Consider the following 25,432-nt stretch of genomic DNA (forward strand, 5'->3'; position numbering starts at 1 on the left):
ATCTATCTCCCCGCCCCCTCCATCCCACCAAAAGCCACATTTCCACTATTCCTCCTTGCTTTCCAAGTTCAAACCTTCACTGTTGCTTACTGGCAGCTCAGCCTCCTCGCCGGTGACCCCTCTTCTTGCAGCGCCGCCTCCTTGCCGGCTGCCCTTCTTCTTGCAGGGTAGCCTCATTGCCGGCGACCCTTCTTCTTGCAGCGCCGCATCCTTGCCAGCTATCCTTCTTCTTGAAGGGCTGCCTCCTCGCCGGTGACCCTTCTTCTTGCAGCGCCGCCTCCTCGCCGGCGACCCTTCTTCTTGCTGCGCGGCCTCCTTACCGCCGACCCTTCCTCTTGGGAAGCACAGAATGCCCTGAACTCATCAAAATCAAAGTTGGACCCATTATCTGTGATAATACCGTGAGGGACTCCATATCTGAATAGGCTTGGACCCATTGATGAGATTGGTGGCAGTGCTTGAATCAAGATTCTTGATAGGCTTGGACTCGATCCACTTGGTGAATTTGTCGACTGCCACAAGCAAACGAGTGAAACCACTTCTGCCGGTCTTGAAAGGTCCAACCATATCCAATCCCCACACAAAAAATGGCCAGACGAGTGGAATAGTCTTCAAGGGAGATGCAGGCTTGTGAGACATGTTGGAGTAGAACTGGCAGCCTTCGCACTTGTCGACTATATCTTTTGCCATCTCATTTGCACGCGGCCAATAGAATCCCGCTCGGTATCCTTTGGCCACGATGGTCCGAGAGGACGCATGGTGACCACAGGTCCCCGAGTGGATATCATTTAGAATCATTCGACCTTCCTCTGGTGTAATACATCGTTGAGCAACCCCGGTGACACTTTCTCTGTAAAGCTGACCACCTATCACCATGAATGCTTTGGATCGACGGACAATCTGACTGGGCCTCATCTTCATCTTCCGAAAGCTCTTTCCTAAGCAGATACGCAATATATGGTACTGTCCAGTCGAGGGTGATTACCAAAACTTCCATGATTAGGTCGACCACGGCCGGGACTTTAATCTTAGTTGGATTGATTAAACTTTTTGGTTGCGGGGGCTCCTATGTGAAAGGACCTTCTTGGAGTGACAGGGTATGGAGATGCTCTGAGAACACATTGTTGGCTATAGGTTTCCAAGTGCAACCCAACTTTGCTAGATCGTCAGCGGCTTGATTCTTGATTCGGGGTATGTGGTGGAGCTCTGATACATCTCCACGTATCTATAACTTTTGATTGCTCCATGCTATATTATCTACTGTTTTGGACATTATTGGGCTTTATTTTCCACTTTTATATTATTTTTGGGACTAACCTATTAACCGGAGGCCCAGCCTAGAATTGCTGTTTTTGCCTGTTTTAGGGTTTCGAAGAAAATGAATATCAAACGGAGTCCAAACGGAATTAAACCTTCGGGAACGTGATTTTCTCAATGAACAAGACCCCGGAGACTTGGACCCTACGTCAAAACACAAAAGAGGAGGCCATGAGGTAGGGGGCGCCTACCCCCCCAGGCGCGCCCTCCACCCTCGTGGGACCCCTGTTGCTCCACCGACGTACTCCTTCCTCCTATATATACCTACGTACCCCCAAACAATCAGATACGGAGCCAAAAACCTAATTCCACCCCCACAACTTTCTGTATCCACGAGATCGCATCTTGGGGCCTGTTCCGGAGCTCCGCCGGAGGGGGCATCGATCATGGAGGGCTTGTACATCAACACCATAGCCCCTTCGATGAAGTGTGAGTAGTTTACCTCAGACCTACGGGTCCATAGTTATTAGCTAGATGGCTTCTTATCTCTTTTTGGTCTTAATACAATGTTCTCCCCCTCTCTTGTGGAGAACTATTCGATGTAATCTTCTTTTTGTGGTGTGTTTGTTGAGACTGATGAATTGTGGGTTTATGATCAAGTCTATCTATGAACAATATTTGAATCTTCTCTGAATTCTTTTATGTATGATTGGTTATCTTTGCAAGTCTCTTCGAACTATCAGTTTGGTTTGGCCTACTAGATTGACCTTTCTTGCAATGGGAGAAGTGCTTAGCTTTGGGTTCAATCTTGCAGTGTCCTTTCCTAGTGACAGTAGGGGCAGCAAGGCACGTATTGTATTGTTGCCATCGAGGATAACAAGATGGGGTTTTCATCATATTGCATGAGTCTATACCTCTACATCATGTCATCTTGCTTAAGGCGTTAGTCTATTTTTAACTTAATACTCTAGATGCATGCTGGATAGCGGTCGATAAGTGTAGTAATAGTAGTAGATGCAGGTAGGAGTTGGTCTACTTCTCTCGGACGTGATGCCTATATACATGATCATACCTAGATATTCTCATAACTATGCTCAATTCTGTCAATTGCTCAACAGTAATTTGTTCACCCACCATAGAATACCTATGCTCTCGAGAGAAGCCACTAGTGAAACCTATGGCCCCCGGGTCTATCTTCATCATATTAATCTCCTACTACTTAGTTATTTCCTTTGCTTTTTTACTTTGCTTTTATTTTACTTTGCATCTTTATCACAAAAATACCAAAAATATTATCTTATCATATCTATCAGATCTTACTCTCGTAAGTGGCCATGTAGGGATTGACAACCCCTATTCGCGTTGGTTGCGAGGATTTATTTGTTTTGTGTAGGTATGAGGGACTCGCGCATAGCCTCCTACTGGATTGATACCTTGGTTCTGAAAAACTGAGGGAAATACTTAGGCTACTTTGCTGCATCATCCCTTCCTCTTCGGGGAAAACCAACACAGTGCTCAAGAGGTAGCAAGCTCTAACCCCTCAAACTTCTTTTCTAGCTTCCTTACTGCATTGCAGTAACCAGTCATGGCTGGACTCCTGATATCCCATTCCTTCATTACTTGATTAACCACTAAGTCTAGGTCACTGTAGACCATTAGGCAACAGACGCCGAGTGAGATAGCCATACACAATCTATACAACAGTGCCTCATACTCAGCTTCATTGTTTGTGGAATCAAAGTGAATTTGAAGGACATAGTTGAGCTTGTCGCCTCTCGGAGATACCAGAGCTACACCAGCACCAGAGCCACTCAGCATCTTGGACCCATCAAAGAACATAGTCCAATACTCCGAGTGAATCTGAGTCGGTTGGTGCTGTTCAATCCACTCGGCGAGGAAACCTGCTATTGCTTGGGACTTGATTGCTTTCTCTGCCTCGAACTTGATATCCAATGGAAGGAGTTCAATCGCCCATTTTGCCACTCGACCAGTTGCATCTCTATTGTTCAGAATTTCTGACAATGGAGTGTCGCTGACGACTAAAACTGAGTGATCTAAAAAGTAGTGTGCAACTTTCTTCGCGTTCAAGTAAATTCCATAGACAAGCTTCTGATAATGCAGATATCTCTGCTTGGACGGAGTCAAGACTTTAGAAATATAATATACTGGGCGTTGTACTTTGTAGGCTTTGCTTTCTTCTTCCCGCTCGACCGTGAGCACTGTGCTGACGACTTGTCCAGTGGCTGCAATGTACAGTAATAGAGGTTCTTTGCTGACTGGAGCAACAAGCACCGGCTAGGTGGAAAGCAGGGCTTTGAGCTCTACAAACGCTGCCTCGGCTTCAGGGGTCCACTTGAACTTGTCAGACTTTTTCATCAATCGGAAATAGGGAATGCCTTTTCACCGAGACGAGAGATGAATCGGCTCAACATAGCCAAACAGCTAGTGAGCTTCCGAACATCGTGCACACGCACGGGGCGTCTCATTTGGAGGATTGCTCCAACCTTTTCTGGGTTTCCATCGATCCCTCGTTCAGAAATGAGGAAACTGTCGGTGTCAAAACCGACAGATCTCGGGTAGGGGGTCCCGAACTATGCGTCTAAGGATCGAAGGTTACAGGAGGCAGGGGACATGATGTTTACCCAGGTTCGGGCCCTCTTGATGGAGGTAAAACCCTACGTCCTACTTGATTGACTTTGATGAGTATAGGGGTTACAAGAGTTGATCTACCACAAGATCGTAATGGCTAAACCCTAGATGTCTAGCCTGTATGATATGACTGCCTCTACGGACTAAACCCTCCAGTTATATAGATACTGGAGGGGGCTAGGGTTTGTACAGAGTCGGTTTACAGAGAAAGGAATCTTCATATCCAAACGCCAAGCTTGCCTTCCATGCCAAGGAGAGTCCCATCTGGACATGGGGGAAGCCTTCAATCTTGTATCTTCACAGCCCACTAGTCCGACCCACGTCACATAGCTCGGACGCCCGGGGACCCCCTAATCCAGGACTCCCTCAGTATCCCCTGAACCAGGCTTCAATGACGATGTGTCTGGCGCGTAGATTGTCTTTGGCATTGCAAGGCGGGTTCCTCCTCCGAATACTCCAGAGTAGTTGATCAAAAGAACTATATCCGGCTCTGTACAATAGTTACAACCTGGGCCACGAGGGCAAAACACTTTAAACAAAAATAACTTATGTCTTCTGACAACTTTTTCGGCGAGGTATTGTGTTCCGGCCTTATTATTATTTCAAACCGTTTTCCAGCCTCCCGTTTTCGTGTTTCGAGACGCGGTATTCATTGACATGTCTTTTCAAAGCAGAGATCGTGTCCCCTTATTGCGGGATTCTCATGAATACGGATTTTGGCAATCCAACCGTGCCACTCGCATGCCTCCTGGGGAGTAGGTGAGTTTTAAGGCTCATGGGGGGACGCTTGATATTCACTGCCTTTTTACCCCACACCTTCTTCCTCCTCAGCCCATCTGCTCTCGAGCTCTAGCACCCAAGCTTCAACCCTTTCTGTCCCCAACAAACGCTCCAACCATGTACGGATCTGGAGCACAAGGCAAGCGGATGGCCTCCTCCGTCACGAAGGAGCACATCAAAGAACTTCGGGCGGCGGGGTATTTAGCCAAGGAAATCGTCCATCGGCTCCCTGCCAAAAGGCAGATCATTCCCACACCAGAGCCCAGTGAGACGGTAGTATTCATTCCCCACTTTCTTCGTGGGCTAGGGTTTCCTCTCCACCCTTTTGTCCACAGACTCATGTACTATTATGGTCTAGATTTCCATGATCTAGCCCCAAATTCATTCCTCAACATCTCGGCATTCATCGTCATGTGTGAGGCATTCCTCCGCACCTCCCCACTTCAGCCTATGGCTCAAAGTATTCAATGTGAAGCCGAAGGTGGTCGAGGGTCAACACGCAGAGTGCGGCGACGCCATGGTGAGTAAGCTCCCTAACGTCACCTGGCCCAAGGGGACCTTCATAGAGACTATGAAGGGGTGGCAACATGAGTGGTTCTATGTTACGGAACCTCGCTACGCCTCATGGGCCGCCACTCCTGAGTTCAAAAACTGGTCCGCCAATGCGGCTCACATCATGGCTCAAGTAGGGCCTAGATTGGGCATCATCCGACGAGGTGATGACGCTGCAAAAGCGCATCAAGAGCATGATGGACAAGAACACCAGCCTCGCCAGCATGATCCAGGTGATGCTATTTCGCCGGATTCTCCCCTGCCAACGCCGAACTTCCCATATGTGGGAGTTCGATCTGGCAAGTCCTCGGACCTTGCAGCGGTTCTTCAGCACGAAGCACAAAGATATACGGAAACTGCTATTGAAGGCCCAAAAGGCATGGCCGCCAATGACCGAAGACCTCAGCCATGACTGCGCTCACCCAGCCACACCAGTAAGTTTTTCAGATTTCTAATCATATCCTTGATTTGTAGATCCAAGGAGTAACTTCAACCCCTCCCCTTGTCTCCTAGGGCTGGACGAAGAAGGCAGAGCAGATCAAGTGTCCGGCTCCCCTGCCCGAAGACCCAGCTATTCCTCTTTTGATGAAGATGCTGGTTCCGGCGCCGTACCGGGCGCCAGAAAAGAAGGCCAAGAAGAAGGGCAAGGAGGTCCGAAGTGGCCTTCGCTGCAAATGTGCTTCGGACATATCATCCGAAGATACTGAAGCTCTCTCCTCCTATGATGAAGATGAGGAGGAAGAGGAGGAGCACAATTCTCCCCCTAAGAGGGGAAAGGAGAAAAGGGGAGCTTCTATAGATCTAGAGGCAGGAGCGTCCAAGAAGAGGAAACTTTCCCTTTCACACGATTCAGAATTGGACGCCGAAGCCATCCCCGAATGGAACCCCAGGCCGAAGCCTTCAGCCGAATCATAAGTATTTAAGGGTAATGCATGTATCCGGCTTTATGCCTTGTGATTCCAACACACAGAATCATGTATTGTAGTCCGACCCGAGATCTCCCCCGGCAATCATCATCCTTTGGGAATTCGCTGGGTTCCGACATGATGGCGAGCGAGTCGCCTCCATCGGCCTCTCCACCCACTGCTATGGACAACACCGAAGTGTTGTCACGAAGGGCCTCTCTAGGATGCGGAGAGGTGCGGGAAGACATCAAGGTGGCGTTAGAGGGCAATACCTCTGCAGCCAAGAACATGGGGGAGCTGACCCCCATGGAGACTGGCGACGGGGGCCATGGCCAATTCGGCCCCCAACCAAATATCATTCTGGAGGCCACTACGGCTCCAGAATCAGGCGAGCAGCCTCCTTCGAAAGAAGGGGGTGCGTCGACTCCTTGGGCGGCCTCTGTCAATCCGGAGGCACTGGACACTCTGATGGAAGCGCTTCAGAGCGCCTCCATCATTGAAAAATATCGTACCCTTATGGGTGCGGTGGTTGAAAAGGTTCGGTCCGCTAAGAGCGGATTGAATGAGGCCTATACTAGCCTTCTGACAGGCTTTGAGGTACGTGGTTTAAATAAACAGAATGCCTATGTATAGTTAGCCGCCCTTGAGACTCCGTTCGGCGTTCACGAAGAAAAAGCCAAACAGAGAATTGAATATTTCGCAGGAGATTAACATACATGTGTATTTGAACAAACAGGCGTCGAAGTTGGCAGCAGCCACCCATGCCGATGAAGTTTCCGAACTAAAGCGGCGGCTAGAGCAGGCCGATGAAGAGCTCATCCACACCAACAAACTGTTGGCGGAGAAGCAACGTATGCGATTCACATTTGACTTGATATGGCTTGTTGTTGTGCTATCTTGCTGAGTTTTGTAATTATGCTCACAGTTGACGCGTCTAAGGTCGAGACCCTCAAAAACGCGTAGGCCGAGGCCATGAAGGAGGCGGAGGGGGAACAAGCCACCCGCAAAAAGCATGAATCGCGAGTGGAGGAAGTTCAACAAGAGCTCACGGATGCCATAGGCAAATGTGAGTCCATAGAGTGCAAGCTTTCAGATCAAGATTCCGAACTTGCTGAGGCCCTCCAAAGCGTGAAGATAGCTCGGGTTGAAGCCCAAGGCGCCTACCGGGAGATCCAAGAAGCAAAGAAGATCACGGTGGGTAAGGCCTTTAACATGCAAAGCAAATTTGTAAGGAGGAGGTACATATTACTGACCCGCGTTTGGAGTTCTCCAAGGGCGTTTGTGGATCTACCCCGGAGTATTGCCGATGCTGCGGAGTTCTTTCGAGCCGAAGATGGAGTTCAATGGAGAAGCTGTTCTGGTTGCAGTACCTTGCACCAGAACATCCGGTGCCCTTCGGCGATTAGCTGAAGCAGCTAACCGAGCTGCATAGGGTGGCCGAACTGGCCATGAAGGATGTTATAGTCCGACTTTGGCCAGCCGAACCCATACCGGATAGTTGCTTCGGGCTAGTGAAGCGGCTCGTCAGCGCCAGCCCCCGGCTTGATGTCATAAAGCGGTCGGCCTGTATCGAAGGTGCCCGGATGGCCTTCGCCCATGTCAAGGTGCATTGGGCGAAGATGAACGCTGTCAAGCTGGCAACCGAGGGACCGCCCGCGGGAAAAGAGCACCGCACACCGGAGAAGTATTTCTATGAAGTATTGGAGGGTTCCCGCATTGTAGAGGGCCAGTGTTCGAAAGACACTATTTTCAAATGAATGTACCTGTAATTCCCGTACTTTGTATTATAAAACAAGGCTTATGTATAATGTGTTGATTGTTTTACTTTGAAATCCTTTCCTCCTGTGCGGCCGTTTATGGTGTCTGAGAGTTGGCCATTCGTCGGCTTCATCCCCCATGTAGGTAGTACGGGGGTGTTCGGAATGGCCCCTAGACACACTTGACCCAACCAGTATGTTCCTTGAAGGAGGTGTCAGTGCGGCGAACCAGACAATCACACTATGTGGCTTTATCACTCTCACTTAGCCATAGGAGTTTGACAATGAGGTTTACAGACGCAGCCCCTGGTGTTGCTCGATTATCCGAACTTGGGTGGTGTAGACGCCTGACCGGGTATAGACCGGTCCTTCGCATAATGCAGGAAAAATCGCAAGAGATTTGTCGTTAGTCGCTGAATAGCTGACCAGCTCTCGCTGCACCATGACAGCCAGTTTTCGGCTTTCTCTACTAAGGTGTTTATCCGGATGAGCCGGAAACACAATCGCAGTAGTTCTCCCTTTACCACCTTAGCCAAAAAAGCAGAACGTAAGGCAATAACCACATGAGCCGGGCAACCCAACTATTGACCAAAGACATGATTCGGAGACGATGCATATAATGCTATATTTGTGACGCCGAATTTGCACAGTAAAAGTGTTTCAGACTTATTTCATTTTTAAGACATGTATGTGGTCGAATGGAGCCCCTGGCGATTTAGGTCGTACCAAGGTGTACAGGGCAATCAGACGAGAAAAAAAAGAATGAAAACAGATTAGGAAATAAGCCAGTACCGAGTACGTTGGGCGAAAGACTGTTTCCATTATAGTCTGATTGATACGTCAAAATGTATTTTACAAATGATGTGACAAGCATTGAGGCTATTTTACATGCTGAATACCAGGGAGAGATGTGTACGGGTCCTAAAAAGGAAGAGGCGATCTTTAAAGATCCTTTAGATACTCTGCCGCACGTCTGCGCAGCGTTGCTCCTTGGTGTGTGATCCTTCAAGAGGATCAACGATCGGTTTTTCATAAATGGACTGGAAACGGTGCCCTTGGTACCATCAAAAGTTGACATGGGTTTAAGGAACCTGAAAAAGAAAAAATAAGGAAAAGAGAAATGATATGGGGGTCCACATAGGATCGAGCCGTATTGTGGATTTTATTTTTAACATGCCTCCGTCTTTGCCCATAGTATCTTCAGTGCGTAGTTATGTACGCGTGGTACATATGCTGCGATGCAGTTGGGGCTGAGATGGAGGCTGAACTGCTAATCGAGCTCCTGAAGGTCTTGATTGTCGCTCTACACGGTGGTCTGGACGCGTTTAACAGTGTCCGGGGGCTTGACTGCCGATGTAGTATTTTGCTTGATAAGGCCATTATGGACTTTCGCTGCAAGGGCCGCGGTGTGCTCCTCAGTACAGAGGGAGCGCTCTGTGTTTCCATTGACTGTTATGACACTGCGGGCTTCGGGCATCTTGAGTTTGAGGTAGGCATAGTGTGGGATCGCATTGAAGTGAGCGAATGATGTTCGTCCAAGCAGTGCATGATAGCCACTGCGGAAGGGGACGATGTCGAAGATCAAGTCTTCGCTTTGGAAGTTGTCTGGCAAGCCCAAGACGACTTCCAACGTAATTGAGCCTGTGCAATGGGCCTCTACTCCAGGTATTACTCCTTTAAAGGTAGTTTTGGTGGGTTTAATTCTTGACAACTCAATACCCATTTTACGGACCGTGTCCTGATAGAGCAAGTTAAGACTGCTACCGTCGTCCATGAGGACTCGCATAAGGTGGAATTCATCGATAATTGGGTCGAGGACCAATGCGACTGAGCCTCCGTGACGGATACTAGTCGGATGGTATCTACGATCGAAATTGATCGGATAGGCTGTCCATGGATTGAATTTTGGGGTGATTGGCTCGATCGCGTAGACGTCCCTTAGAGCGCGCTTGCGCCCCCGTTTGGGGATATGAGTAGCGTATATCATATTCACCGTTTTGATTTCGGGGGGAAATTTCTTTGGTCCCCCTGGATTTGGCGGATGAGGTTCGTCGTCGTCGTCCTCGCTAGGCGACCCCTTCTCCTTATGTTTGGTATTCAGCTTACCGTCCTGTTAGAAGACCCAAGAGCTTCTGTGGGTATGGTTGGCAGGCTTGTCTAGGGTGCCATGAATCTGGCAAGTTCGATCGAGTATTCGCTCTAAGTTAGATGAACCACCTTTATTCTTTTTGAATGGCCTCTTCCGTTGACCGGATTTAGAGCCACTGAATCCGGCATTGACCATTGTGTCTTCGGTATTATCATTGTTGCTTTGACGCTTGTGTTTTTTGCGTCGGGCCTGCCGTTGCCGTTTCTAGTTTCGGAGGTACCTGCGTCGCTGGTACCATTGTTGTTGCGGGCTAACCAGCTATCCTCTCCCGCGCAAAAGCGGGTCATGAGTGCTGTAAGGGCTGCCATGGAATTTGGCTTCTCTTAGCCGAGGTGTCGGGCAAGCCATTCGTGTCGGATGCTGTGTTTAAAGCCCGCTAGGGCTTCAGCGTCCAGACAGTCGACAATTTTGTTCTTTTTAGTTAAGAATCTCGTCCATAGTTTCCGGGCTGGCTCTCCAGGTTGCTGAACTATGTGACTGAGGTCATCGGCGTATGGGGACCGTACATAGGTACCCTGGAAGTTGTCTCTAAAGGCGTCTTCTAGATCTTCCCAGGTGCCAATAGAATTCTCTGGGAGGCTGTTTAACCAGTGTCGAGCTGCTCCCTTTAATTTGAGCGGGAGGTACTTGATGGCATGTAGATCATCACCGCAAACCATGTGAATATGGAGAATAAAATCTTCTATCCATACTGCGGGATCTATCATGCCGCTGTATGATTCGATGTTAACGGGTTTAAACCCTTCTGGGCACTGATGTTCCATTACTTCGTCGGTGAAGCATAGGGGGTGTGCGGCGCCTCTATACCTGGCGACATCGCGGCGTAGTTCGGATGGAGGCCGTATGCAGTTTCCGGCCCGTGTGAGGTTGTGTCTGTCACGCGAAGTCTGATGGCCATCCTCGCGCTTTGGAGAATGCCCCCTTGATCCGTAGATTGATCTGGTCTGACCGGCTATATTGTCCAGGTCCTGTCATAGGTCATAGGTGTATCCTGGGGCCGCTATTTCTCTGCCTCTATGGCGAGGTGGTGTGGGATGGTGTTCGGCTTGAGCTGCTGCTCTGTCCTGGCCATGCGGCGGTCGGTCAGGTATGTTAGCATCGCGCATTGGTGGTATGGGCTCTGGGACCTCGTCGTTAAATTGTGGCAGTAGTTTGCACTTCGGGTAGCTCTTTGGGGGTGCGAGGCCGTATTCCTCGGCTGCCAGGACATTAGTCCATTTGTCGTTGAGCAAATCCTGATCATCTTGAAGCTGTTGCTGCCTCTTTTTCAGGCTTCTCGCAATGGCGATTAGCCGGCGCTTAAAGCGCTCTTATTCGAGGGGTTCCTCTATCACGATGAAGTCTTCGTCGCCGAGGCTCGCATCCTCTTCGGAGATTGGTAGGTAATTACTATCCTCCGAGCCCTCATTCCCGACAGGATCATTGGGGTTTACTTGCCCATCCTCCCAATCATCATGTTCGGATGTTGGCTCTACAGGGGCTTCAGGGTCTTCGACGTTCTCCGGAGTGTTATTCTCTTCGGTGCAGATATTGCTGTCTTTTTGGCGACACGATTTTGAGCGGCGCCGCTAGCGTCGATGTTTTGGAGGAGCTTCGGCAGGCTTGTCCTCAACCGGATTCTCCTTGTCGTCATCGCCATCCTCTTTGGGTGTGTCCACCATGTACATGTCGTATGTGGAGGTGGCCGTCCATCGTTTGGTAAACGGAGGGTTTTGGCCTTGTTCATATCCGGCATCGTCGTCCATACTGTCGATGTCTTCGGAGGCGTAATACAATATGTTGGTTAAATCTTCGATAGTGGCTATGAAGTGGCTAGTGGGTGGGACGCAAAATTCCCCGCTCTCAGCCCCTAGTCTGGGATTGGCGTAGTTCAAAAGTGATCCTTCCGTAATGGCGAGTGATCGCACTAAGTCCAGGGCCTCGTTTAGAGGTGAGGGTTGGACAGAGAAACGAGAGTCCGTGGGGCTGTCCGGAGTCGGAGTCTCCTGGCGGCGCTCGCTTGACACAAACCTCAAGAGTTCGGACCTAGTCCAGCGGAGTGTCCGGTGCTTCTCCGGCCGCAAGCTCCATAAGTGCAGAGAGTTCGGCGGGCTCTAGACTCCCGTCTTCTGACCTGTCGGCCTGCTCTGGATCTAAGTCCAGAGCGGTAATTGGGGTCGCGAACCCTTCGAAGATCAAATCTCCTCGGATATCAGCAACATAGTTTAAGTTCCTGAAACTGATCTAATGACCAGGGGCGTAGCTGTCGATCTGCTCGAGGTGGCCAATCGAGTTGGCACGCAGCGCGAAGCCGCCGAATATGAAAATTTGGCCCAGGGGGGAAATCTCCCCCGAAACAACATCATTATTGATCAAAATAGCCACCGAATCCTTTGTCGATAGCACAGAGGAACTCTCAATGAAAGCACCAATGTTGGTGTCAAAACCGGCAGATCTCGGGTAGGGGGTCCTGAACTGTGCGTCTAAGGATCGAAGGTAATACGAGGCAGGAGACACGATGTTTACCCAGGTCCGGGCCCTCTTGATGGAGGTTAAACCCTACATCTTGCTTGATTGACTTTGATGAGTATAGGGGTTATAGGAGTTGATCTACCACGAGATCGTAATGGCTAAACCCTAGATGTCTAGCCTGTATGATTATGAGTGCCTCTGCAGACTAAACCCTCCAGATTATATAGATACCGGAGGGGGCTAGGGTTTCTACAGAGTCGGTTTACAGAGAAAGGAATCTTCATATCTAAACGCCAAGCTTGCCTTCCATGCCAAGGAGAGTCCCATCCGGACACGGGGGAAGCCTTCTATCTTGTATCTTCACGGCCCACCAGTCCGACCCACGTCACATAGCCCGGACGCTCGAGGACCCCCTAATACAGGACTCCCACAGAAACCGAGTAACTTTCCACCTGGGATTCTGAATGTGCACTTCGATGGATTAAGCTTGATATCATATCTTCTCAAGTTGGCAAAGCTTTCAGCGAGGTCAGTCAGTAGGTCAGAACCTTTACGTGACTTGACCATGATGTCATCCATGTATGCTTCCACATTCCGACTGATTTGAGTGAGCAAACACTTCTAAATCATGTGCATGAATGTGGCGCCAGCATTTTTGAGACCAAAAGGCATGGTAACATAGCAAAAACACCCGAATGGGGTGATGAAGGCGGTTTAGTCCGTAAAGGCATGGTAACATAACAAAAACATCAAAAAAAAATTCGTCGGTTCCATATAGTCAGATCTGATGGTATCCAGAATACACATCCAAAAAAGGATAAACGCTCACACCCCACAATTGAGTCGACAATCTGGTCGATTCGGGGGAGAGGGAAATGATCTTTCGGACATGCCCGATGATGTGCTTGAAATCGATGCACATACGAAGTGAATCATATTTCTTGGGGACCATGACGACATTGGCAAGCCACTCGGAGTGTTATATCTCTCGGATGAACTCATCTGCCAAAAGCCGAGCCACTTCCTCACCAATGGCCTTCCTTTTCTCCACGGCGAACCATCGGAGATACTCTTTGATAGGTTTTACTTTTGGGTCGACTCGCAAACGGTGCTCAGCCAGTCCCCTGGGTACACCCGGCATGTCAGACGGTTTCCATGCAAAGATGTCCCAGTTCTCATAGAGGAACTGGATGAGTGCTTCTTCCTATTTGCTGTCGAGTGTTGTTGATATATGAGTCGGAGCAGCATTGGGATCGGTTGGATGAATGTGCATGGGTTTTGTTTCACTGGACGACTGAAATGTAGACTTTGAAGCAGGCTTCTTAGCGCACAACAAATCACTCGGGTCGGCAGTCTTCTCATACTCTTCCATTTCTACTGCTGCCATCTGCTCATCGGCAATTTTTGAGCCTTTTTGGAGGCACTCTTCTAATCTCTGCCGATTACCAGTAACTATAATCACACCTCTGGGACCAGGCATCTTCAATTTGAGGTACACAAAACATGGTCGAGCCATGAAACGAGCATATGCAGGTCTTCCCAGAATAGCATGGTACGCACTGTGAAAGTCCTTGACCTCAAATGTCAACTTCTCTTTGCGGTAATTCTTGGAATCACCGAAAACCACATCAAGAGTGATCTGGCCAAGTGGATCGGCCTTCTTCCCCGGAATGACTCCGTGGAACCGCATGTTTCTCTCAATAAGCTTGGACATCGGAATACCCATCCCTCGGAGGGTCTCAGTATACAACATATTTAGGCCACTGCCACCATCCATCAGGACCTTGGTCAGTCAGGTGCCCCCATTGACTGGGTCAACCACCAACACTTGCCACCCGAGGGTAGCAACATGCGTTGGGTGATCGGACTGGTCAAATGTAATGGGAGTTTTTGACCACTTCAGATATGTCGTTGTTGCCGGAGCAACCATGTTCACTTCTCTATTGATAACTTTCAGTCGACTTTTGCTCTCAATGTCGGCAAAAATCACTAAAGTGGCATTGACATTGGGGTAACCATCATCCTCCTCTTTGTCCTCATTCTTATCAATTTCCTTTTCTTTCTCATTGGGCTGACCCTCTCGGAAGCTCTGAATTAGGAGTCGACACTGTCGAGTTGTATGCTTGGGATAAATCAGGTTTCCCTCTTCATCCTTCTTAGTGTGTATATGACACGGCAAATCCCGCTTGATCCTTCACTTTCTTGGGGGTCCACGACCCCTTGGGTTTTCCTCTAAACTTTCGTTGGATCACAACTGCGGCCTCACCAGGGCCTGCGGGTTCGGCTCTGCGCTTCTGCTTCCGATTGGAATTCCCTCCTCCGGTGTCCTAGGCGACCGGTTTGTTCTTGCCACTGCGGAGTTAGTCTTCTTCTTCGCCGTTAGCATACCAAGTGGCTATTTCCATCATTCGGGCCAAGGTCATATCCCCTGTCCGACCAAATTTTAGGTTAAGCTCTCTTTACCGAACACCCTCCTTGAAGGCGCAAACTGCTTGGTGTTGTGATGCATTTTCCACTGTATGATGAAGAGTGGTCCATCTCTGGATGTAATCCCTCAAAGTTTCATTCAGTTTCTGAACACAATGATGTAATTTAGTCAGCCCTGCAGGCCGTTTGCAAGTGCCCTCAAATGTCCTGACAAACAGTCAAGCCAACTCTTCCCAACTGAAGATACTTCCGAGAGCCAACTGATTCAAGCAAGCTCTAGCTGAACCCTCCAGCATCAACGGGAGGTGCTTCATGGCCACATCATCATTGCCACCGCCAATCTGCACAGCCACTCGGTAATCCTCTAGCCAAGTGTCAGGCTTCGACTTACCGGTGAACTTGCTAACTCCCACTGCCAACCTAAAGTTGGGGGGAATCTCAGCAGCTCTGATGGCTCTGCTAAAACACTCAGGCCCTAAGACATGTACTCTGCTACCAGTCGGACCATCTTTGTCTAGTCCTTCTCTGTGTGCTCAGTTTCTGTTGACCAGACCTTGAACAAGAATTGACCTTGCATCAAACTCGGGCTCTCTTGGGTCAACTAGGACCCTTCGCTCATTGCTATACGAGCGCATGTCATCATACTACCGGGGCACGTATGATCCTCCCCTCGGAAGGGGCGTAGGCACTCAACGGCGGTCATCATGGCCGAGCTGATGATCATACTGCTCGTGGTTCCAACTCAGGTATTGTTCCTGACGGTGCCCACGACCCTCACACCGCAGAGGCGATCTTGGGCTGTGAGCCGACTATACTGTGTTCGCCACCACGGACCTGCTGTGGATCCTGTTGCATGACTGAGAAACGTCTATGTTTTGCTCTCCTGCTGCCCAAAGCAACGCTCGGTTCTGCATCAAACCTCTTCTATCTTCTGATTGGGATGGCTGAATCGAATCTGCTATACGGGCTACAGCTGTAAGATTCTGGATCAGAGTGCAGCATACCTGAGGTTCAGGCGGGAACAACTATCAATGTTGTCGACTGGATTCGGGGATATGTCATCGAGTGTGCTCGTCGAGTGAATGTTGAAGGTTCTCCAGACGTGCGCGCTCAGCCAAAGTGGCCATGCGCGCAGCCTCCAAGGCCCGAGCCTGAGAGGTCTCTTCGATGATGGGAGTGTGGAGCACCTCCATATTGCGATGGTGCAGCTCATCCCTCTGCTGCGACGTGAGGGCTTCGGGACGATATTCCTCGTGACCACGCGACGAGCCGCCATCGCCATCGCCGCCGCCACCGTGATGGAAACCAGGAGGACTGCTGGACATATTGACCATCAGGACTTTTGCCGCAGTGTCACTACTGTCGCACTCGGACAGAGTCTCAGCGGAACCAGTCGATAGGTCGAATACTCCGTAGAGAGATTCGTCGGGCTCGATTGCCGTGACTTGAGTGGTGGCCGACTGACAGGCCACCGCATGCTTCACCCACCGCTGAAGCCGCGATCGACCAGACCGCTTGCGACGGCGAGCGGCGGGGAGCGAAGATGCTGTAGGAACCGACCGATACTGGGTCGGCGGCTGTCATAGAAGGACGCCGTGGACACATGTGCGAAAGTGCGTCGCCCTATGGATGGGGAGCATCTCGACGTCGAGGGGGGCATCCTGGAGCCAGGTGGAGTCATCGGCGATGAAAACGAGCACGTCAACACGAATCTCGCGACCCTCAGCCAAACCACCGCCAGAAATCATGATGATGGAGACCGGAAAAATCGCAACCTCACCGGAAGTTGCTAAGACACCTGCCCCACGGTGGGCACCAACTTCCGTGGGAGTAAATCTGACAATAATATAGGGGGTATGTAGGAGGAGGCAAGATCCTAGGTGAAGGAAATATGCCCTAGAGGCAATAATAAAGTTGTTATTTATATTTCCTTATATCATGATAAATGTTTATGATTCATGCTAGAATAGTATTAACCGGAAACTTAGTACATGTGTGAATACATAGACAAACAGAGTGTCACTAGTATGCCTCTACTTTACTAGCTCGTTGAATCAAAGATGGTTAAGTTTCCTAGCCAAAGACATGAGTTGTCATTTGATTAACGGGATCACATCATTAGAGAATGATGTTATTGACTTGACCCATTCTGTTAGCTTAGCACGATGATCGTTTAGTTTGTTGCTATTACTTTCTCCATAACTTATACATGTTCCTATGACAATGAGATCATGCAACTCCCGAATACCGGAGGAACACTTTGTGTGCTACCAAACGTCACAACGTAACTGGGTGATTATAAAGGTGCTCTACATGTGTTTCCAATGGTGTTTGTTGAGTTGGCATAGATCGAGATTAGGATTTGTCACTCCGATTGTCGGAGAGGTATCTCTGGGACCTCTCCGTAATGCACATCAATATAAGTGTTGCAAGTAATGTGACTAATGAGTTAGTTGCGGGATGATGCATTACGGATCGAGTAAACAAACTTGCCGGTAACGAGATTGTACTAGGTATTGAGATACCGATGATCGAATCTCGGGCAAGTAACATACCGATGACAAAGGGAACAACGTATATCATTATGTGGTTTGACCGATAAAGATCTTCGTAGAATATGTGGGAGCCAATATGAACATCCAGGTTCCGCTATTGGTTATTGACCGGAGACGTGTCTCGGTCATGTCTACATAGTTCTCGAACCCGTAGGGTCAGCACGCTTAATGTTCAGTGACGATCGGTATTATGAGTTTATGTGTTTTGATGAACCAAAGGTTTTTCGGAGTCCCGGATATGATCACGGGCATGACAAGAAGTCTTGAAATGGTCGAGACATAAAGATCGATATATTGGAAGCCTATGTTTGGACATTGGAAAGGTTCCGAGTGTGTTCAGGCATATACCGGAGTCCCGGGGGGTTACCGGAACCCCCCAGGGAGTGTATGGGCCCTAATGGGCTTTAGTGGAGAGAGAGAGGCAGCCAGGGCAAGCCGCGCGCCCCCTCCCCCTCTGGTCTGAATTTCACTAGGAATGGGGGCACCCCTTCCCTTCCTCCCTCTCTGCCCCTTCCTTCTCTCCTAGTCCAACTAGGGAAGGGGGGAATCCTACTCCCGAAGGGAGTAGGACTCCTCCAGGGTGCGCCATGGAGGGCCGTCCCTCCCCCCTCCTCCACTCCTTTATATACGGGGGAGGGGGCACCCCATAGACACACAGGTTGATCATTGATCCCTTAGTTGTGTGCGGTGCCCCCCTCCACCATAATCCACCACGGTTATATCATCGTAGTGCTTATGCAAATCCCTGCGATGGTAGCATCATCATCACCATCATCACGCCATCGTGCTGATGAAGCTCTCCCTCGACACTCAGCTGGATCAAGAGTTCGTGGGAGGTCACTGAGCCGAACGTGTGCAGATCGCGGAGGTGCCGTGCTTTCGGCACTAGGATCGGTCGACCGTGAAGACATATGACTACATCAACCGCGTTGTCATAACGCTTCCGCTTACGATCTACGAGGGTACGTGGACACCACTCTCCCCTCTCGTTGCTATGCATCACCATGATCTTGCGTGTGCATAGGAAAATTTTGAAATTACTGTGTTCCCCAACAGTGGCATCCGAGCCAGGTTTATGCGTAGATGTTATATGCACTAGTAGAACACAAAGGAGTTGTGGGGGTGGGTATATACATATTGCTTGCCGTCACAAGTTGTTTCTTGATTCAGCGGTATTGTTGGATCAAGCGGCCCAGATCAACATTATGCGTACGCTTACGCGAGACTGGTTCTACCAACGTGCTTCGCACACAGGTGGCTGGTGGGTATCAGTTTCTCCAACTTTAGTTGAATCGGATTCAATGAACAGGGTTCTTTCTAAAGATCAAAAAGCAATCACTATACCGCGTCGTGGTTTTTGATGTGTAGGTAAGAACAGTTCTTGCTCAGCCCGTAGCAGCCACGTAGAACTTGCAACAACAAAGTAGAGGACGTCTAAATTATTTTTGCAGGGCATGTTGTGATGTGATATGGTCAAGACATGATGCTAAATTTTATTGTATGAGATGATCATGTTTTGTAACACAGTTATCGGCAACTGGCAGGTGCCATATGGTTGTTGCTTTATTGTATGAAATTTAATCGCCATGTAATTACATTACTTTATTACTAAGTGGTAGCGATAGTCGTAGAAGTAATAGTTGGCGAGACGACAACCATGCTTCGATGGAGATCAAGGTGTCAAGCCGGTGATGATGGTGATCATGACGGTGCTTTGGAGATGGAGATCAAAGGCACAGGATGATGATGGCCATATCATATCACTTATATTGATTGCATGTGATGTTTATCCTTTATGCATCTTATTTTGCTTAGTTCGACGGTAGCATTATAAGATGATGTCTCACTAAATTTCAAGGTATAAGTGTTCTACCTTAGTATGCACCGTTGCTACAGTTCGTCGTGCCGAGACACCACGTGATGATCGGGTGTGATAAGCTCTACGTTCACATACAACGGGTGCAAGCCAGTTTTGCACACGCCGAATACTCGGGTTAAACTTGACGAGCCTAGCATATGTAGATATGGCCTCGGAACACTGAGACCGAAAGTTCGAGCGTGAATCATATAGTAGATATGATCAACATAGTGACGTTCACCTTTGAAAACTACTCCATCTCACGTGATGATCCGACATGGTTTAGTTGATAAGGATCACGTGATCACTTAGATGATTAGAGAGATGTCTATCTAAGTGGGAGTTCTTAAGTAATTTGATTAATTGAACTTTAATTTATCATGAACTTAGTACCTGATAGTATTTTGCATGTCTATGTTGTTGTAGATAGATGACCCGTGTTGTTGTTCCGTTGAATTTTAATGCGCTCCTAGAGAAAGCTAAGTTGAAAGATGATGGTAGCAACTACACGGACTGGGTCCATAACTTGAGGATTATCCTCATTGCTACACAGAAGAATTACGTCTTGGAAGCATCACTAGGTGACAAACCCGCTGTAGGAGAAATGCCAGATGTTGTGAACACCTGGTAGAGCAAAGCTGATGAATACTCGATAGTTCAGTGTGCCATGCTTTACGACTTAGAACCGGCACTTCAACGACGTTTTGAACGTCATGGAGCATATGAGATGTTCTAGGAGTTGAAGTTAATATTTCAAGCAAATGCTCGGATTGAGAGATATGAAGTCTCCAATAAGTTCTACAGCTGCAAGATGGAGGAGAATAGTTCTGTCAGTGAACATATACTCAGAATGTCTGGGTACCACAACCACTTGACTCAACTAGGAGTTAATCTTCCTGATGATAGTGTCATTGACAGATTTGTTCAGTCACTACCACCAAGCTACACGAGCTTCGTGATGAACTATAATATGCAAGGGATGGATAAGACGATTCATGAGCTCTTCGCAATGCTAAAGGTTGCGGAGGTAGAAATCAACAAGGAGCATCAAGTGTTGATGGTCAACAAGACCACCAGTTTCAAGAAAAAGGGTAAAGGGAAGAAGGGGAATTTCAAGAAGAACAGCAAGCCAGTTGTTGCTCAAGTGAAGAAACCCAAGTATGGACCTAAGCCTGAGACTGAGTGCTTCTACTGCAAAGGAACTGGTCACTTGAAGTGGAACTGCCCCAAGTATTTGGCGGAGAAGAAGGATGGCAAAGTGAAAGGTATATTTGATATACATGTTATTGATGTGTACCTTACTAATGCTCGCAGTAGTGCCTGGGTATTTGATACCGGTTCAGTTGCTAACATTTGCAACTCGAACCAGGGGCTACGGATTAAGCGAAGATTGGCTAAGGACGAGGTGAAGATGCATGTGGGAAATGGTTCCAAAGTCGATGTGATCGTCGTCGGCACACTACCTCTACATCTACCTTCAGGATTAGTTTTAGACCTAAATAACTGTTATTTGGTGCCAGCGTTGAGCATGAACATTATATCTGGATCTTGTTTGATGTGAGACGGTTATTCATTTAAATCAGAGAATAATGGATGTTCTATTTATATGAGTAATATCTTTTATGGTCATGCACCCTTGATGAGTGGTCTATTTTTACTAAATCTTGATAGTAGGGATACACATGTTCATAATATTGAAGCCAAAAATGCAGAGTTGATAATGATAGTGCAACTTATTTGTAGCACTGCCATTTGGGTCATATTGGTGTAAAGCGCATGAAGAAACTCCATTCTGATGGACTTCTGGAATCACTTGATTATGAATCACTTGGTACTTGCGAACCATGACTCATGGGCAAGATGACTAAAACTCCGTTCTCCGGAACAATGGAGCGAGCAATAGAGCTATTGGAAATCATACATACTGATGTATGTGGTCCAATGAACATTGAAGCTCGTGGTAGATATCGTTATTTTCTCACCTTCACAGATGATTTGAGCAGATATGGGTATATCTACTTAATGAAACATAAGTCTGAAACATTTGAAAAGTTCAAAGAATTTCAGAGTGAAGTGGAAAATCATCGTAACAGGAAAATAAAGTTTCTATGATCTGATCGTGGAGGAGAACATTTGAGTTACGAGTTTGGTCTTCATCTGAAACAATGCAGAATAGTTTCGCAACTCACACCACCCGGAACACCACAGCGTAATGGTGTGTCCGAACGTCGTAATCTTTACTAGATATGGTGCAATCTGTGATGTCTCTTACTGATTTACCACTATCGTTTTGGGGTTATGCTTTAGAGACGGCTACATTCACATTAAATAGGGCACCATCTAAATCCATTGAGACGACACCTTATGAACTATGGTTTGGCAAGAAACCCAAGTTGTCGTTTCTTAAAGTTTGGGGCTGCGATGCTTATGTGAAAAAGATTAACCTGATAAGCTCGAACCCAAATCGGAGAAACGTGTCTTCATGGGATACCCAAAGGAGACTGTTGGGTACACCTTCTATGACATATCTGAAGGCAAGATATTCGTTGCTATGAATGGATCCTTTCTAGAGAAGGAGTTTCTCTCGAAAGAAGTGAGTGGAAGGAAAGTAGAACTTGATGAGGTAATTGTACCTTCTCCCTTATTGGAAAGTACTTCATCACTGAAATCAGTTCCAGTGATTCCTACACCAGTAAGTGAGGTAGCTAATGATGATGATCATGAAACTTCTGATCAAGTTACTACCGAACCTCGTAGGTCAACCAGAGTAAGATCCGCACCAGAGTGGTACGGTAATCCTGTTCTGGAAGTCATGTTACTTGACCATGACGAACCTACGAACTATGAGGAAGTGATGATGAGCCCAGATTCCACAAAATGGCTTGAGGCCATGAAATCTGAGATGGGATCCATGTATGAGAGAATAAATGGATCTTCAAGAAGAAGACTGACGCTGACGGTAATGTTACTGTCTACAAAGCTCTACTTGTTGTGAAAGGTTTTCGACAAGTTAAAGGAGTTGACTACGATGAGACCTTCTCACCCATAGGGATGCTTAAGTCCATCCGAATCATGTTAGCAATTGTCGCATTTTATGATTATGAAATTTGGCAAATGGATGTCAAAACTGCATTCCTTAATGGATATCTTAAAGAAGAGTTGTATATGATGCAACCAGAAGGTTTTGTTGATCCAAAAGGTGCTAACAAAGTGTGCAAGCTCCAGCGATCCATTTATGGACTGGTGCAAGCCTCTCAGAGTTGGAATATACGCTTTGATAGTGTGATCAAAGCATATGGTTTTTTACAGACTTTTGGAGAAGCCTGTATTTACAAGAAAGTGAGTGGGAGCTCTGTAGCATTTCTGATATTATATGTGGATGACATATTGCTGATCGCAAATGATAATGAATTTCTGAATAGCATAAAAGGATACTTGAATAAGAATTTTTCAATGAAAGACCTCGGTGAAGCTGCTTATACATTGGGCATCAAGATCTATAGAGATAGATCAAGACGCTTAATTGGACTTTCACAAAGCACATACCTTGATAAAGTTTTGAAGAAGTTCAAAATGGATCAAGCAAAGAAAGGGTTCTTTCCTGTGTTACAAGGTGTGAAGTTGAGTCAGACTCAATGCCCGGCCACTTTAGAAGATAGAGAGAAAATAAAAGGTGTTCCCTATGCTTCAGCCATAGGCTCTATCATGTATGCAATGCAGTGTACCAGACCTGATGTGTGCCTTGCTATCAGTTTAGCAGGGAGGTACCAAAGTAATCCAGGAGTGGATCACTGGACAATGGTCAAGAATATCCTGAAATACCTGTAAAGGACTAAGGATATGTTTCTCGTATATGGAGGTGACAAAGAGCTTGTCGTAAATGGTTACATCGATGCAAGCTTTGAAACTGATCCGGATGACTCTAAGTCACAAACCGGATATGTGTTTTTATTAAATGGTGGAGCTGTCAGTTGGTGCAGTTCCAAGCAGAACATCGTGGCAGGATCTACATGTGAAGCGGAATACATAGCTGCTTCGGAAGCAGCAAATGAAGGAGTCTGGATGAAGGGGTTCATATCCGATCTAGGTGTCATACCTAGTGCATCGGGTCCAATGAAAATCTTTTGTGACAATATTGCTGCAATTGCCTTGGCAAAGGAATCTAGATTTCACAAGAGAACCAAGCACATCAAGAGACGCTTCAATTCCATCTGCGATCAAGTCAAGGAGGGAGACATGGTGATTTGCAAGATACATACCAATCTGGATGTTGCAGACCCGTTGACTAAGCCTCTCTCACGAGCAAAACATGATCAGCACCAAGACTCCATGGGTGTTAGAATCATTACAATGTAATCTAGATTATTGACTCTAGTGGAAGTGGGAGACTGAAGGAAATATGCCCTAGAGCAATAATAAAGTTGTTATTTATATTTCCTTATATCATGATCAATGTTTATTATTCATGCTAGAATTGTATTAACCGAAAACTTAGTACATGTGTGAATACATAGACAAACAAAGTGTCACTAGTATGCCTCTACTTGACTAGCTCGTTGAATCAAAGATGGTTAAGTTTCCTAGCCATAGACATGAGTTGTCATTTGATTAACGGGATCACATCATTAGAGAATGATGTGATTGACTTGACCCATTCCATTAGCTTAGCACGATGATCATTTCGTTTGTTGCTATTGCTTTCTCCATAACTTATACATGTTCCTATGACTATGAGATCATGCAACTCCCGAATACCGGAGGAACACTTTGTGTGCTACAAACGTCACAATGTAACTGGGTGATTATAAAGGTGCTCTACAGGTGTCTCCGATGGTGTTTGTTGAGCTGGCATAGATCGAGATTAGGATTTGTCACTCCGATTGTCGGAGAGGTATCTCTGGGCCCTCTAGGTAATGCACATCAATATAAGCCTTGCAAGCAATGTGACTAATGAGTTAGTTGCGGGATGATGCATTACGGAACGTGTAAAGAGGCTTGCCGGTAACGAGATTGAACTAGGTATTGAGATACCGACAATCGAATCTCGGGCAAGTAACATACCGATGACAAAGGGAACAACTTATATCCTTATGCAGTTTGACCGATAAAGATCTTCGTAGAATATGTGGGAGCCAATATGAACATCCAGGTTCCGCTATTGGTTGTTGACCAGAGACGTGTCTCAGTCATGTCTACATAGTTCTCGAACCCATAGGGTCCGCACGCTTAACGTTCGGTGACGATCGGTATTATGAGTTTATGTGTTTTGATGAACCGAAGTTTGTTCGGAGTCCCGGATGTGATCACGGGCATGACGAGAAGTCTTGAAATGGTCAAGACATAAAGATCGATATATTGGAAGCCTATGTTTGGACATCGGAAAGGTTCCGAGTGAGTTCGGGCATATACCGGAGTATCGGGGGTTACCGGAACCCCCCTGGGGAGTATATGGGCCCTAATGGGATTTAGTGGAGAGAGAGAGAGAGGCAGCCAGGGCAGGCCGCGCGCCCCCTCCCCCTCTGGTCTGAATTGGACTAGGAAGCGGGGCGCCCCTTTCCTTCCTCCCTCTCTCCCCCTTCCTTCTCTCCTAGTCCAACTAGGGAAGGGGGGAATCCTACTCCCGGAGGGAGTAGGACTCCTCCAGGGCGCGCCATAGAGGGCCGGCCCTCTCCCCTCCTCCACTCCTTTATATACGGGGGAGGGGGGGCACCCCATAGACACACAAGTTGATTATTGATCCCTTAGCCGTGTGCGGTGCCCCCCTCCACCATAATCCACCTCGGTCATATCATCGTAGTGCTTAGGCAAAGCCCTGCGACAGTAGCATCATCATCACCGTCATCACGCCGTCGTGCTGACGAAGCTCTCCCTCAGCACTCAGCTGGATCGAGAGTTCGTGGGACGTCACCGAGCCAAACGTGTGTAGATCGCAGAGGTGCCGTACTTTCGGTAATAGGATCGGTCGATTGTGAAGACGTACGACTACATCAACCGTGTTGTCATAACACTTCTGCTTATGGTGTACGAGGGTACGTGGAGAACACTCTCCCCTCTCATTGCTATGCATCACCATGATCTTGCGTGTGCATGGG

This window comes from Triticum dicoccoides, chromosome 2A, assembly GCF_002162155.2.
Source record: "Triticum dicoccoides isolate Atlit2015 ecotype Zavitan chromosome 2A, WEW_v2.0, whole genome shotgun sequence".
Classification (NCBI taxonomy): Eukaryota; Viridiplantae; Streptophyta; class Magnoliopsida; order Poales; family Poaceae; genus Triticum; species Triticum dicoccoides.